The sequence below is a fragment of the Schistocerca cancellata genome, unplaced genomic scaffold, assembly GCF_023864275.1.
Source record: "Schistocerca cancellata isolate TAMUIC-IGC-003103 unplaced genomic scaffold, iqSchCanc2.1 HiC_scaffold_718, whole genome shotgun sequence".
Lineage (NCBI taxonomy): Eukaryota > Metazoa > Arthropoda > Insecta > Orthoptera > Acrididae > Schistocerca > Schistocerca cancellata.
In genome coordinates, this window is record NW_026046729.1 from 21848097 (window position 1) to 21865134 (window position 17038).

Below are 17038 nucleotides of genomic sequence, written 5' to 3' on the forward strand. Positions count from 1 at the left end.
AGATTTACTTCATTGTTTCTAAACGCGAACGAAGATTCGACACAAATAATGAAGCAAGAAACAGAGTCGAGCTGTCACAGTGCTGACTAGGATGAGACCTTCTGTACTAAGCACGAACTATGGTGTCACTGTGATAACGCTTCAAGTGAAAGTGAGGCAGAGCGGTTACCGAAGTATATTGCGGCGGCAGAAGGCGTCCAAAGTCCTGAGCCACTGTAAGCGTGGCGCAGCGAGCGTGCATCATTAGGTCTGCCAGATACCGCGCGACTGCAGTCGGTGTCAGACGGAAATTAGCAATTCCGCTGCTGTGACGCCTGTCGTGTGGTATCGATACGTGATACAAGAGCGACCACGACAAAATCGATCGATCAGCCTGCCAGCTGTGAAATTAGAGCCGTTATCAAGTTTTCGAATGCGAGGTACGTTTAACCTCGTGAAATTTACCGTCAGGTAAGCGAAACATGGGGAGAGACCGCAATGCGTGAACGTATGGTGCGAAAGTGGGTTAGGATATTTCTCAAAGGAAGGAAAATGTTCACAACAAGGACCAGAGTTGATGCGCTTTGTTGTTCACTGAAGAATCTGTGCACTGCATAGACGCATAAGTTCGTTCCAATAGATGAGTAAAGTTTTCTGATTTTAATTTTCTGCGCGAAATTGTGACTGAATATTTACGCTACGACAATTGTGTCTGCGGTGGTTGCAGAGAAAACTAAGTGACGTTTGAAAACGCATGGTAGCAGTCTTCGAGTTTTGCTATGCAGCAGAAGCAAATAATTTTTTTAAGAGGATGAGAGGTGATGAGACGTAGATTTGCTGCGAGACACCTGTAACAAAATGACTGGTGGCATACTGATTCTCTGAAACTCAAGAAAGGATAGTCTCCTCCTTTCTCATGAGAAATCATTTGTGCCGTCTTCTGGCATTGTCAGGAATTTTGTTGGGTGGACTGGATGGAATGAGCCACAACAACCAACGCTCCAGCTTACTGTGAGACACTGAAGAAATTATGGTTTGTAATACGGAACAAAAGGCATAGAATGCCAAGGGATGAACTTCGGTTTGATTGGCTCTGAATATGTTGTAGAGTAGAGCTCAACAGGAGACACATTTTTTTTTATATGTGCCCATATGGCCATTAAGGGGACGAAACACCCTTTTCAAAAAAACTGAGTTTAATGTTTTTGAATGAACACCGTTGCAACATAACAGATATATAAAAAAAACCTTGAACTAAAGGTTCTACGGTTTTTAATGTACATTACAACGTCGCACACAGATTTGTTGAAAACGTCATATTTTTCGAAATCCCCTGTCTCCAATGCTTTGTTTTTTATTTCAACATCTGAGTAAATCCGAAAATATAGCGATGTTTTTAACAAATTCAGTCACATATGGAAGCGGTACTCCAAAGATACTTTTTCAGAAATAAGCTAGAGATATCACTGTATCGCTGTACGCATGACACATCGCTATACGCACGACAGATATTTATATGCTTCAATATCAGTTGTCATATTGGATTGCTTGATATGTTTTCCTGGATAAATATAATGTAAGTGTATTTTACACGTACAAATACACGCACACACACACACACACACACACACATGTATTGCATATATTCTTTTAATTTTACGAAGTATATAAATCTTGTATTTGAGTTTCACTTTTAAGTTTGCAGTATTTTTCCTCTGTTTCTCAAGTTGAAACATTTTCTGATTGACTATGGTAAATATGACATTGTTTTTTCATTATTTTTGTAACATTATATAAATCTACAGAGTCATGGAGAACTACAGAACCGTTTGGGCCAAAAAATGGAGAATGTACTTTGATTGTTGCGCAACAACCACATTGAATTATTGCAGTTTCATGACAGACGCAAAAAGGAAGAAACGGTTTCTCACGTCTTTCCCTCGGCTGACCGACCTTTCACAAATGCATAAGCAGCGGAGGGGGCAAGTGGTGTGAGTGGAACACCTTTTTTGCATCATTGATTGTGATGGCAACAAGCCGAGTGTTGGATGCACAGCCTATTGTCTTTCTTCGGCTCATGTCTTCAAGACGGAACAAGTTTGGGCAGGTGGAACAAAGAGTGATGTGACTTGTGATCCGTCACTAGGTAAAACTTCCCACCAAACAGATAATGGTTAAACTCTGTCACGACACACATAATAGCTAACGCGTCCTTCTCGATATAGGAATAGTTAATATAACTTGATCATTAACTTGGGAGCGAAAGCAATAGACCTCTCCTGTGAACCAAATCTGTGCGAGAGGACAACTTCGATATCATACAAAGACGCTTCGACTACTAACACCACAGGCGAAGCGGGATCGAAACGAACAAGGCACCTGACACTCAACAAGGCATTTTTAATTTTCTGGAGTGCGTCCTGACACTCTTGGGTCCAAACAAAAGGCACATTCACACAAACAAAGAATGAGAGAAGTGGCGATGGCCGGTGGCAGGAATCTAAAATGATCTGCTCATAGCACATGCTCATTAATATAACAATTTATTTCTGCAAAGAACATAACCATTATTTAACTTCTTGTGCCTCCTGCATGCAATTACTTTTACACACTATCACTACTCACGGGACGCAGGCTAACTACTGGCTTCCTGTTACTCAGTACTGATGTTCTCGAAGTCTGCGACTGAATTGGGCTCCCAGCGATGACCGCCTGCCCGAATCAGCGTTGACAGAGGGCGCTGTACTCTGTCTTCCTGAAGGTGTGGCGCTGCCGGTTCTTTCCAATGGCTCGCAGGTCAGCGTCTTCTTGATGCCGTTTCGCGGCGCTGCGCTGGTCGGTGTGCATTCGATGCTTTAAGAGTGCAAACAGCATCAAAGCTGAAGTGTATCCCTTGGGTAGGTTTACTTGTGAGCAGAATTGCCTTTGAGCATGAGAACGTGCGATCCCATGCCGCAAGCGTGACAACTGTGCTGTTATAGTCGTGTTACTGGTTACAGTCCTGGTGCTCCAGGGCTACGTCCTCCCCTCTTCTCTACCTTCTATATACGGTGGACATGCCACCGCCTTCACCCCCCCCCCCCTCATGCACCTTGTCCAGTAAGCCATCACGCTCCCAGCACCTTCTCCAATCCCATTTTGACTGGTTCACCACTTGGTGTTACCAGTGGCTGCTCAAGGTCAAATCATCCAAAACCCAGGCAATCATTGTAGGCAAAACCACCCCTTCCTTCTGCCTCCTTGATTTTTAAGTTACCATCTATGGCTGTCCTATTCACCTCTTCCTAACCCTCAAGTACCTTGGTGTTACTCTTGACTTTCGCCCTTCCTGGAATCCTCATCTCCAGATGATCCAAGCCAAGGCACGTTCCTGACTCCGCCTCCTCAAACTCCTTTGTGGCCGCACATGGGGTCTGGACCCCTCCACCATCCTTCGCACTTATAAATCCCTCATCCACCCCATACTCTGTTATACGCATCCCACCTGAACCTCCGCCCCTCTCACCTACTTTAAGTCCCTCCAAATCCTTGAATGCCATGTGCTTCACCTCACCTATTGCATCTGTCTCCCATCCCCCACGCGGATCCTATATGACTTGATTCCCTTCCCGCACCTTCTCCTTTTCCTTGAATGGATACAGAGACCTTACACCACCTGCAAGCTCGATTCCTCACACCCGCTCCCATTCTCGCCCGTCCCAGCCTGCTGCAATGCCCGTATTCTTCCATCCCACCTGCTCTCCATCTTCACACCCGCCATACCCTTTCCCAAGGTGGCTTCCGCCAACTCCCCCTACCCCATGTCCTTGTCCCATCCATCTACCCCTCCTACCAGCTCTGACTCTCCCCTCCCATTCCCCCTTTTTTTCCCCAGGGCTCCCTCTCTCCCTTCTCACCATCCTTTTCCCCTCTCCTCTCTCTCCCATGTCTCCCGCTTCCACGCTTCCACCCATCTCCCTTGGCTTCCAAACCCCCCCCCCTCTCTCCACCCCCACTCTCTCTTCTTTCTCCCACTGGCTCCACCCCCGTCCTTCCCACCCTCCTACCTCTCCTTTTGACCTGGAGGCAGCCCCCCACCCCCCCTACGTCAGTGTGTGTGTTTCGCCGATGATCGTCGCCAGATTTTCGTTGCGTCAGTGTCTCTCGTTTCGTGTACAGTGTCTTCGTCAGTGTTTTCTGCTATGTTCGTGTCTCCACCCAGACGTCTTCATCTGTTTTCAACTGTTGCCACCCTTCATTACAGTGTCTTTCGTCGAACGACTTCTGATTTCTTGTAAAGTGTTCATCTTGTGTTTACGATGTCTTACATGCATTCTGTGCCTTCCGTGTATTCATGTTGAGTCTTTCGGTCGAAGAGAGATGTATATAGGCCGCTGCCAGCCCGCCTCAGCTGAGGCATGAACTCACAATAAAGGGAAACAAAAGTACAGCCCTGCCACTCCCCTTACACTCTGGACCTAGCTGTCTCCATGCAACTTTCATTTGTTTTTTCATTTGAAAACGTTTCTTGCCAACGAGCACTTTGCAAGTGACAAACGTCCAAAACATGTTCACGCTGCAGAAGCCCGCTTTGTGTGAAGTCAATGTATTGCAGTTAATATCAAGGTATGACAGGTGCCTTATTTCAGATGGTAAATACACTCCTGGAAATGGAAAAAAGAACACATTGACACCGGTGTGTCAGACCCACCATACTTGCTCCGGACACTGCGAGAGGGCTGTACAAGCAATGATCACACGCACGGCACAGCGGACACACCAGGAACCGCGGTGTTGGCCGTCGAATGGCGCTAGCTGCGCAGCATTTGTGCACCGCCGCCGTCAGTGTCAGCCAGTTTGCCGTGGCATACGGAGCTCCATCGCAGTCTTTAACAATGGTAGCATGCCGCGACAGCGTGGACGTGAACCGTATGTGCAGTTGCCGGACTTTGAGCGAGGGCGTATAGTGGGCATGCCGGGTGGACGTACCGCCGAATTGCTCAACACGTGGGGCGTGAGGTCTCCACAGTACATCGATGTTGTCGCCAGTGGTCGGCGGAAGGTGCACGTGCCCGTCGACCTGGGACCGGACCGCAGCGACGCACGGATGCACGCCAAGACCATAGGATCCTACACAGTGCCGTAGGGGACCACACCGCCACTTCCCAGCAAATTAGGGACACTGTTGCTCCTGGGGTATCGGCGAGGACCATTCGCAACCGTCTCCATGAAGCTGGGCTACGGTCCCGCACACCGTTAGGCCGTCTTCCGCTCACGCCCCAACATCGTGCAGCCCGCCTCCAGTGGTGTCGCGACAGGCGTGAATGGAGGGACGAATGGAGACGTGTCGTCTTCAGCGATGAGAGTCGCTTCTGCCTTGGTGCCAATGATGGTCGTATGCGTGTTTGGCGCCGTGCAGGTGAGCGCCACAATCAGGACTGCATACGACAGAGGCACACAGGGCCAACACCCGGCATCATGGTGTGGGGAGCGATCTCCTACACTGGCCGTACACCACTGGTGATCGTCGAGGGGACACTGAATAGTGCACGGTACATCCAAACCGTCATCGAATCCATCGTTCTACCATTCCTAGACCGGCAAGGGAACTTGCTGTTCCAACAGGACAATGCACGTCCGCATGTATCCCGTGCCACCCAACGTGCTCTAGAAGATGTAAGTCAACTACCCTGGCCAGCAAGATCTCCGGATCTGTCCCCCATTGAGCATGTTTGGGACTGGATGAAACGTCGTCTCACGCGGTCTGCACGTCCAGCACGAACGCTGGTCCAACTGAGGCGTCAGGTGGAAAAGGCATGGCAAGGCGTTCCACAGGACTACATCCAGCATCTCTACGATCGTCTCCATGGGAGAATAGCAGCCTGCATTGCTGCGAAAGGTGGATATACACTGTACTAGTGCCGACATTGTGCATGCTCTGTTGCCTGTGTCTATGTGCCTGTGGTTCTGTCAGTGTGATCATGTGATGTATCTGACCCCAGGAATGTGTCAACAAAGTTTCCCCTTCCTGGGACAATGAATTCACGGTGTTCTTATTTCAATTTCCAGGAGTGTATTTCCAAAAGCAGTTTAAGGTGTGTAGATTTTCCTACAATAAAATATAAATGAAAACAAATTGCTAATGATCTTTAGTACCCATATGGAACTTACTTACTGGGTCAGCCTTGTAATTTCCACTCAAATTTCCAGTTCCAATAATGGATTTCTAAACATCAAAATCTTTGAACGCAAATCAAATCATTTGAAAGTACTTCCTCACGATTTTTGATTCGTCGTTGCGATGATACAGTGCCATTCATTTTATGGGCATAGCACGTCTTTCATGAACGAACCACAGCGTCCGCAGAATTGCACCGGAGGGTCATGTATGCAAATAAACCTACGTTATGGTTGGTCACCGAAGGAAACATTTGTCAGGAGGGAAGCAGACTAACAGATTTTGTCCCAGGCGTAATTGTTTTACACGGACGTCAGCACAGTGTCATATATATGGAAGTGGTCCCCAGTTTTGTCGCCGCTAAATCTATTGCAGTTCTGATGATTCATTTTGCTTCAGCTGCATAAACAGTTACTGCACCACGAATACCCCTTAACAACAGGCTGAATGCAAATGAGAACGATTGAGCTTGTGTGTCCGTACAGCTTAATATCGGAAATTAAATCAGTGAGAACTCTGTATATCAGTTTGGCATAGCTTTAGAGGCATGCACGTTCAAATGGGCGTCATCGCAGATGACAGAGAACACTTCTCTGCATTTACACCAGATTAACGCTTTTGTTACGCCGTAAGAGTTCAAAGCTGTTGTCACTAGTGGAATTCATTTTCATAAAATCGCACAATTTAGTCGTACATGTAGAGTAATGAGAGAAATTGAGTGTTCAGTGCCATTCAGTTACGTCGATTAAAGCAATCAGATTTCTAATCAGTTATTAGCCGGGGATAATGCTTGCTGCTCGAAATATATGGATTCACAAATTTCGGTTAACAGCTTATGGGCTAAAATAATCGTTGTAACTGGTGCTCAGTGACAACTAATTATGTCTAATGTTCTATCACTCTTTGTAGAATAACATTCTATTTCCCACATTAAAAAAAAAAAAAAGATTGATGACTTCACGAATATTATACTGTTGTGGACGAATGGAAAGTCGGCAGATTTTCCGGATATCATTACGTCCCAGCTGACGACACACAAATTCTGAAAGTCTCCACTCGACGTGGTTTTGGTGAACATGTCGGAAATTTTCGGGAAGCATCTAACCTGGAATACAGGTTCACTAAGAATGTTTCCCTCGAAAAGTGAGTGTCCAATTACATGTTCCGTTCCTCGCCATACTTGTTATCAATCAAGAAGTTTAAAACAATGGTCACGCCACTTTTTTTTCTTTAAGGTAGCAGCCTTCTTATTTGACTGCCGGAGTGAATTCTTCTCTTGTGCCAATCTCTCCATCTCCGAGTAGTACTTACACCCTACGTCCTCAGTTATTTGCTGGATATATTCCTTTCTATATCTTCCCCTGCGCCTCTTGTCCTCTACAACTCCCTCTAGCACCACAGAAGTCATTCCCTGATGTCTTTAGCACACTAGCCACTGTCCTGCCTCTTCTTCTTGTCAATGATTTCCGTATGTTTCTTCTCCGCTGATTTCGTAGAGAATCTGCTCTTTCCTTATCAGTCCATCTAATTTTCAATGTCCATACGTAGCACCACATGTCAGAAACTTCGATTCTCTTTTGTTCCGCTTTTTTTCACCGTCCGTGATTCACCACACACAGTGACGCACTCCTAATGTACTCGTACAATCTCATCAATTTATTTCTCAAGGTACGGCCTATGTTTTTGATAGTAGTAGATAAATTTCGGACAGGTCGTCTTCTCCTGTGCTAGTCTGCTTTTGATGTCTGCCTTGCTCTGTCCGTCATAGGTAATTTGGCTTCCAATGTAGGAGAATACTGTTACTTCGTCTACTTCGTAATCACCAACTTTGTTGTTACGTTGAAACGTCCCCTTAGAAAAATTGTACATGACTGTGCTTAAACTGACACACAATATTTTTTAAGCGCAACGCAATCTGACTTTCAGAAATCCCTACAAAGGAATGGCCCTGACTAACATTAACCTGTACCTTTCACAAATCACTTACCTCACAAAAATCTTCGTTACTCAAGCTACTGAAATACAGCGAGCGCCACTACTGCCAGCTAAATAAAAGATTCAAACTACAGAAGGCACTAACTACTGATAGGCATAGTTAGCAAATGAAAGATTTTGATAGAGAGCAAACAAAGTATTTACCTTAATAGTGTTGAAAAATCATAATATACATAGCAGTTCATAATATCCCGTATTACAAATTTCAAAACTCCGCCATCTCTCTCCCCCACATCCACCACTGCTGGCGGCTCACCTCCAACTGCGCAATGCTACGCGCTGTTAACATCCAGCTGCCCTACACTACAATGGCAGACAACAATGCAAACTAGCCACAGACCGCACACAGCACAGCCAGTGATTTTCATACAGAGCGCTACGTAACGTTGCCAATAAGAAAATATAAACAGCCTACTTACAACGTTTATTACTAATCTCACTTGTATTACTTCTCTTTTTTTTTTGTTTTTGTTCCGTTTCAGTCAATATTCTATACTCGTTAGACTGATCATTCCATATAAAAATACCGACAGTTGCCGAACCGAACAGACGCATCTGCAGCGATAGCCGAGCAGCAATTGTCTGAACTATACCTTTGTATTTTACTGTGCAGACTAGTGTTTAGGAAATTACTGTAAGTTTTAATTTTTTCGTGAATCTTGGTACACATCCTTGTGTAAGGTGGCTACCTAGTGAAATTTCCCGACATTTCAGATGGTCAGGTCACGCCACTATGTTTAAACCTCGTGCTGGTACACAGTATATGGTTTATATAAGTGCATTCTAGTTCACATACTTATCTCATGCAGTATGCAGAGTTTCTAGTAACAGGTAATTCCAGATACGTCCAGTAGAGAAATCTATGTCTGTTTCAGAGTCTGCCGTCTCAGGACATAGTGATAAATCTCCAGAGCAGTTTTTAGTGTTTCTTCATTCTCCTCGGTATACTTTGCGTACATTCCAAACTCAACAGTGTCATTTGAGATCTTGTATCTATTTTCAGACACTACGGCATGGTTAGGGACTGTACTTGTTGTGACCGGAAACAAGGAAAATTGGCTGCTCTCCGTAAACAGCTGGAAGCAGACCGTTGACTTGCTCCTGGCTAATGCTTAAAGTTGTGGCAACATCGGGGCGCCGGGAACGACATCTGCGACGCCTTTGGTGCCGTTGGAATCCCCTGGGGACCCATCTGTCAGTGCATTTTCTGATGCGGAACATCTGACCGGTCCGTCATCACTCCAGAATGGCTGGCAGACAGTGGTGGATTCGGGTGTCACTGGGCGAAAGGCGAAGGAGGGAACAGGTCACGCGGCTGGCTCCCTACGTCTTAACAACAGCCACGAGGAGCTACCAGGTGTTGATGGTTACTCTGAGCCAGCAAGGGATGCCCCTACTGTTGGGCCAGCGGCCGTATTTCGTGCCCGGTTCAAATGGCTCTGAGCACTATGGGACTTAACAGCAATGGCCATCAGTCCCCTAGAACTTAGAACTACTTAAACCTAACTAACTTAAGGACATCACACAACACCCAGCCATCACGAGGCAGAGAAATCCCTGACCCCGCCGGGAATCGAACCCGGGAACCCGGGCGCGGGAAGCGTGAACGCTAACGCACGACCACGAGATGCGGGCTTCGTGCCCAGTCCGGACGTGTGCGAAGGGTGCGTATGATAGTCATTGGGAGGTCCAATGTTAGGCGGGCGATGTAGCCTCTCAGGGAGATAGCAGGCAACGCGGGAAAGGATGCCAGTGTGCACTCGGTATGTTTGCCGGGGGATCTCGTCTGTGATGTGGAGGAGGCCCTGCCGGTGGCTGTCGAGAGCAGAGAGTGCAACCGGCTTCATATAGAGACACATGTAGCCACGAATGATACCTGCTGCTTGGATGCTGGTGGCATCTTCGGCTCCTTTCGGCGGATGGCTGATTTGGTGAAGACAACTAGCATCGTACGCGGGGTGCAGGCTAAGCTCTCTATTTGTTGCATCGTACCTAGGTAAATACAGGGTTATAAATACAGAATCAAATAGGGGTAACGTAGGAGTAGGTTTAATAATAATAAAAAAATAGGAGTGCGGGTAAGCTACTTCCAACAGCATAGTGAACGCATTATTGTGGCCAAGATATACACAAAGCCCATACCTACTACAGTAGTACAAGTTTATATGCCAACTAGCTCTGCAGATGATGAAGAAATTGATGAAATGCATGATTAGATAAAAGAAATTATTCGGGTAGTGAGGGGAGACAAAAATTTAATAGCCATGGGTGACTGGAATTCGATAGCAGGAAAAGGGACAGAAGGAAACGTAGTAGGTGAATATGGATTGGGGCTAAGAAATGAAAGAGGGAGCCGCCTGGTAGAATTTTGCACAGAGCACAACTTAATCATAGCTAACACTTGGTTTAAGAATCATGATAGAAGGTTGTATACATGGAAGAACCCTGGAGATACTAAAAGGTATCAAATAGATTATATAATGGTAACACAGAGATTTAGGAACCAGGTTTTAAATTGTAAGACATTTCCAGGGGCAGATGTGGACTCTGACCACAATCTATTGGTTATGACCTGTAGATTAAAACTGAAGAAACTGCAAAAACGTGGGAATTTAAGCAGATGGGACCTGGATAAACTGACTAAACCAGAGGTTGTACAGAGTTTCAAGAAGAGCATAAGCATCCAATTGACAGGAAAGGGGTAAAGAAATACAGTAGAAGAGGAATGGGTAGCTCTGAGGGATGAAGTAGTGAAGGCAGCAGAGGATCAAATAGGTAAAAAGACGAGGGCTAGTAGAAATCCTTGGGTAACAGAAGAGATATTGAATTTAATTGATGAAAGGAGGAAATAAAAAAACGCAGTAAATGAAGCAGGCAAAAATAAATACAAACGTCTCAAAAATGAGATCGACAGGCAGTGCAAAATGGCTAATCAGGGATGGCTAGAGGACAAATGTAAGGATGTAGAGGCTTATCTCACAAGGGGTAAAGAGAGCCACTTGTATGAATATCAAGAGCGTTGATGCAAAACCAGTTCTAAGCAAAGAAGAGAAAGCAGAAAGTTGGAAGGAGTTTATAGAGGGTCTATACAAGGGCGATGTACTTGAGGCCAATATTATGGAAATGGAACAGGATGTAGATGAAGATGAAATGGGAGATACGATACTGCGTGAAGAGTTTGACAGTTTCAGTGAAGACCTGAGTCGAAACAAGACCCCGGGAGTAGACAACATTCCATTCGAACTACTGCCGGCCTTGGGAGAGCCAGTCCTGACAAAACTCTACTATCTGGAGAGCAAGATGTATGAGACAGGCGAAATACCCTCAGACTTCAAGAAGAATATAATAATTCCAATCCCAAAGAAAGCAGGTGTTGACAGATGTGAAAATTACCGAACTATCAGTTTCATAAGTCACAGCTGAAAAATACTAACGCGAATTCTTTACAGGCGAATGGAAAACCTGGTAGAAGCCGACCTCGGCGAAGATCAGTTTGGATTCCGCAGAAATATTGGAACACGTGAGGCAATACTGACCCTCCGACTTATCTTAGAAAATAGATTAAGGAAAGGCAAACCTATGTTTCTAGCATTTGTAGACTTAGAGAAAGCTTTTGACAATGTTGACTGGAATACTCTCTTTCAAATTCTAAAGGGGTCAGGGGTAAAATACAAGGAGCGAAAGGCTATTTTCAGTTTGTACAGAAACCAGATGGCAGTTGTAAGAGTCGAGGGGCATGAAAGGGTAGCAGCGGTTGGGAAGGAAGGGACATAGGTTTGTAGCCTCTCCCCGATGTTGTTCAATCTGTATATTGAGCAAGAAGTAAAGGAAATAAAAGAGAAATTCGGAGTCGGTATTAGTCCATGGAGAAGAAATAAAAACGTTGAGGTTCGCCGATGACATTGTAATTCTGTCAGAGACAGCAAAGGACTTGGAAGAGCAGTTGAACGGAATGGACATTGTCTTGGAAGGAAGATATAAGATGAACATCAACAAAAGCAAAACGAGGATAATGGAACGTAGTCGTAGTCAGTCGGGTGATGCTGAGGGAATTACATTAGGAAATGAGACACTTAAAGTACTAAAGGAATTTTGCTATTTGAGGAGCAAAATAACTGATGATGGTCGAAGTAAAGAGGATATAAAATGTAGACTGGCAATGGGAAGGAAAGCGTTTCTGAAGAAGAGAAATTTGTTAATATCGAGTATAGATTTAAGTGTTAGGAAGTCCTTTCTGAAAGTATTTGTATGGAGGGTAGCCATCTATGGAAGTGAAACGTGGACGATAAATAGTTTAGATTAGACGGTTAGATCACATAACTAATGAGGAGGTATTGAATAGAATTGGGGAGAAGAGGAGTTTGTGGCACAACTTGACAAGAAGAAGGGACCGGTTGGTAGGACATGTTCTGAGGCATCAAGGGATCAGACATATAGCATCGGAAGGCAGCGTGCAGATTAAAAATCGTAGAGGGAGACCAAGAGATGAACACACTAACCAGATTCAGAAGGATGTAGGCTGCAGTAAGTACTGGGAGATGAAGAAGCTTGCACAGGATAGAGTAGCATGGAGAGCTGCATCAAACCTGTCTCAGGACTGAAGACGACAACAACAACAACCCAGGGTTGATCGGGGTCCTCTGTCTTGGACGAGAGTGAAACGTCGAAACCAGAGGCTCAGATGACCCTGCGACGGTATCGGATGCGAATTTCTCGGCCGCAATGCGGTACAGAATTGTAGGGTTCCCCTTACTAGGTCAGGCGTGCACTACACGCAAGATGCGGTAGCGGAGTATGTGTGATGTGCACACGGAGTTTTTTAGGCTCGAGAAACCCTCCCTTGGTATCAAAGACAATTTGCCTGGCACATTAGCCACAATGCCGTCGGAGAGACAGGAAAGGTGACCATGATTTTAGTAAACTGCAGGACCATCCGAGATTAGGTCCCAGAATTAGTATCGCTTACTGAAGGTTATAACGCGCAGATACTATTAGGAACAGAAACTTGGATGAAATCAGACGTTAATGACAACGAAATCCTAAGTTCAGATAGGAATATTTATCGTACGGATAGGTTAATCACCAATGATGGCAGCCTGTTTATTGCAGTAAGAAACCCGATAAAATCTAGCGAGATTATCACGGATTCCGATTATGAATTATTCTGCGTGAAGTTAAGTACCAAAGATCGGTCACAAGTGGGAATCGGGTGCTTTTACAGACCGCCTGGGGCAGGAGCTCTATTGATAGAGCGCAGCAGAACTTGCAGAGGATCGTTAATGGTTTTCGTGATCATTCTGTTGTAATAGGTGGTGACTTCAACTTATTAGGTATAGATTGGGAGTGTCATGCTCTCAAACTGGTGCCAGAAACAGGAATTCTCGTGACGTTCTGAATGTCTTGTCCGAAAATTACTTTCACCAGATAGAGAATCAAGTCGTGAGGGTAACGTCCTAGACATCCCGGCAACAAACAGATATGAGCTTATCGAATCAGTTAACGCAGAGGAAGGTATCAGTGACCATACGGCAGTGATAGCGTCTACGACAACTGGTCTGACAAAGAATGTTGAGAAAAGTAGGAAGATATTTTTGCCTAGCAAGTGTGACAAGATACAAATTTCAAAGTGTCTGAGCAGTCAGCAACAAACATTCGGTGATGAGGACGAAGATGTGGAAAACGAATGGAAAGAATTCAACGGAATCGTGCAATATATCCTAGACAACTACATTTAGAGTAAAGTATTAAGGGATGGGAAAGAGCGACCATGGTTTCATAGCTGTGTTAAAAAACTGCTTCGTAAACAAACAAAACTCCATCTAAGACCTAGCTGACAAAAGTAAACCTTAACGAAGCGAAAATGAGTTCAGGGGAGCAATGAGAGCAACGTTCAATGACTTTTAAAGTAAAACTTTATCAACCGATCTGAGTAAAAACCTTAAGAGGTGTTGATTGTATGTTCTCGTAAAATCAATAATTGAGTTAAAATCGTCTATTCATTCACTCAGTGACCACACTGACATCGAAACGCAAGATAACAGAGAGCAGGCCGAAATAGTCAATCCGGTCTTCTGAAATTGTTTCACCGCGGAAGACTATAACACGGTCCTTCCTTTTCAATTGTCGTGTGAACTTCGAAATTAGAGTAATTGAGGTAATAGATTGCGTAAGAAGGGAAAGCAGAAAGGTGGAAGGAGTATATAGAGGGTCTGTACAAGGTCGATGCACTCGAGATCAATATTATGGAAATGGAAGATGAAATGGGAGATACGATATTGCGTGAAGAGTTTGACAGAGCACTGAAAGACCTGAGTCGAAACAAGGCCCCGGGAGTAGACTACATTCCATTGGAACTATTGACGGCCTTGCGAGAGCCAGTCTTGACAAAACACTACCATCTGGTGAGCAATATGTATGAGACAGGCGAAATACCCTCAGACTCCTAGAAGAATATAATAATTCTAATCCCAAAGAAAGCAGGTGTTGACAGATGTGAAAATTACCGAACAATCAGTTTAATAAGCCACAGCTGAAAAATACTAACACGAATTCTTTACAGACGAATGGAAAAGCTAGTAGAAGCCGACCTCGGGGATGATCAGTTTGGATTCCGTAGAAATACTGGAACATGTGAGGCAATACTGACCTTACGACTTATTTTAGAAGAAAGATTAAGGAAAGGCAAATCTACGTTTCTAGCATTTGTAGACTTAGAGAAAGCTTTTGACAATGTTGACTGGAATACTCTCTTTCAAATTCTAAAGGTGGCAGGGGTAAAATACAGGGAGCGAAAGGCTATTTACAATTTGTACAGAAACCAGATGGCAGTTATAAGAGTCGAGGGACATGAAAGGGAAGCAGTGGTTTGGAAGGGAGTGAGGTAGGGTTGTAGCCTCTCCCCGATATTATTCAATATGTATATTCAGCAAGCAGTAAAGGAAACAAAAGACAAATTCGGAATAGGTATTAAAATCCATGGAGAAGAAATAAAAACTTGGAGGTTCGCCGATGACATTGTAATTCTGTCAATGACAGCAAAGGACTTGGAAGAGCAGTAAACGGAATGGACAGTGTCTTGAAGGAAGATATAAGATGAACATCAACAAAATCAAAACGAAGATAATGGAACGTAGTCGTAGTCAGTCGGGTGAGGCTGAGGGAATTACATTAGGAAATGAGACACTTAAAGTACAGGGCTATTACAAATGATTGAAGCGATTTCATAAATTCACTGTAGCTCCATTCATCGACATATGGTCACGACACACTACAGATACGTAGAAAAACTCATAAAGTTTTGTTCGGCTGAAGCCGCACTTCAGGTTTCTGCCGTCAGAGCGCTCGAGAGCACAGTGAGACAAAATGGCGACAGGAGCCGAGAAAGCGTATGTCGTGCTTGAAATGCACTCACATCAGTCAGTCATAACAGTGCAACGACACTTCAGGACGAAGTTCAACAAAGATCCACCAACTGCTAACTCCATTCGGCGATGGTATGCGCAGTTTAAAGCTTCTGGATGCCTCTGTAAGGGGAAATCAACGGGTCGGCCTACAGTGAGCGAAGAAACGGTTGAACGCGTGCGGGCAAGTTTCACGCGTAGCCCGCGGAAAATTGGCTCATGCCACAACTGGAGACCGACAGCGCAGACTTCATCTTTCAACAGGATGGTGCTCCACCGCACTTCCATCATGCGATTTCTTTCTGTGGGGTTATGTGAAAGATTCAGTGTTTAAACCTCCTCTACCAAGAAACGTGCCAGAACTGCGAGTTCGCATCAACGATGCTTTCGAACTCATTGATGGGGACATGCTGCGCCGAGTGTGGGAGGAAGTTGATTATCGGCTTGATGTCTGCCGAATCACTAAAGGGGCACATATCGAACATTTGTGAATGCCTAAAACAAACTTTTTTAGTTTTTGTATGTGTGTGCAAAGCATTTTGAAAATATCTCAAATAATAAAGTTATTGTAGAGCTGTGAAATCGCTTCAATCATTTGTAATAACCCTGTACTAAAGGAGTTTTGCTATTTGAGGAGCAAAATAACTGATGATGGTCGAAGTAAAGAGGATATAAAATGTAGGCTGGCAATGGCAAAGAAAGCGTTTCTGGAGAAGAGTAATTTGTTAACATCGAGTATAGATTTAAGTGTCAGGTAGTCGTTTCTGGAAGTATTTGTATGGAGTGTATCCATGTATGGAAGTGAAACATGGACGATAAACAGTTTGGACAAGAAGAGAATAGAAGCTTTCGAAATTTGGTGTTACAGAAGAATGCTGAAGATTAGATGGGTAGATGACATAACTAATGAGGAAGTGCTGAATAGGATTGGGGAGAAGAGAAGTTTGTGGAAAACTTGACTAGAAGAAGGGATCGGTTGGTAGGACATGTTCTGAGGCATCAAGGGATCACCAATTTAGTGTTGGAGGGCAGCGTGGAGGGTGAAAATCGTAGAGGGAGACCAAGAGATGAATACACTAAGCAGATTCAGAAGGATGTAGGCTGCAGTAAGTACTGGGATGTAGGTTGCAGTAAGTACTGGGAGCTGCATCAAACCAGTCTCAGGACTGAAGACCACAACACCAACAATAGAAGAAGAACTACACTGGTTTTGCAGTGGAAGGCGTCAGGACCAGATGAGATATCTATAATACTCTACAAAGATTATGCGAAAAACTTGCTCCCAATCTAGCAGTAATTTATAGTAGATGGCTTGAGCAACGAAGGGCACCCAGCGACTGGAAGAAACCGCAGGTCATTCCCGTTTTTAAGAAGAGTTTTAGGACAGATCCACACAATTATAGACATATATCGTTGACGTTAATCTGTTGTCGAATTATGGGACATGTTTTACGCCCAAGAATTATGATGTCTTTGGAGAAGGAATGTCTCCTCTGTAGAAATCAAC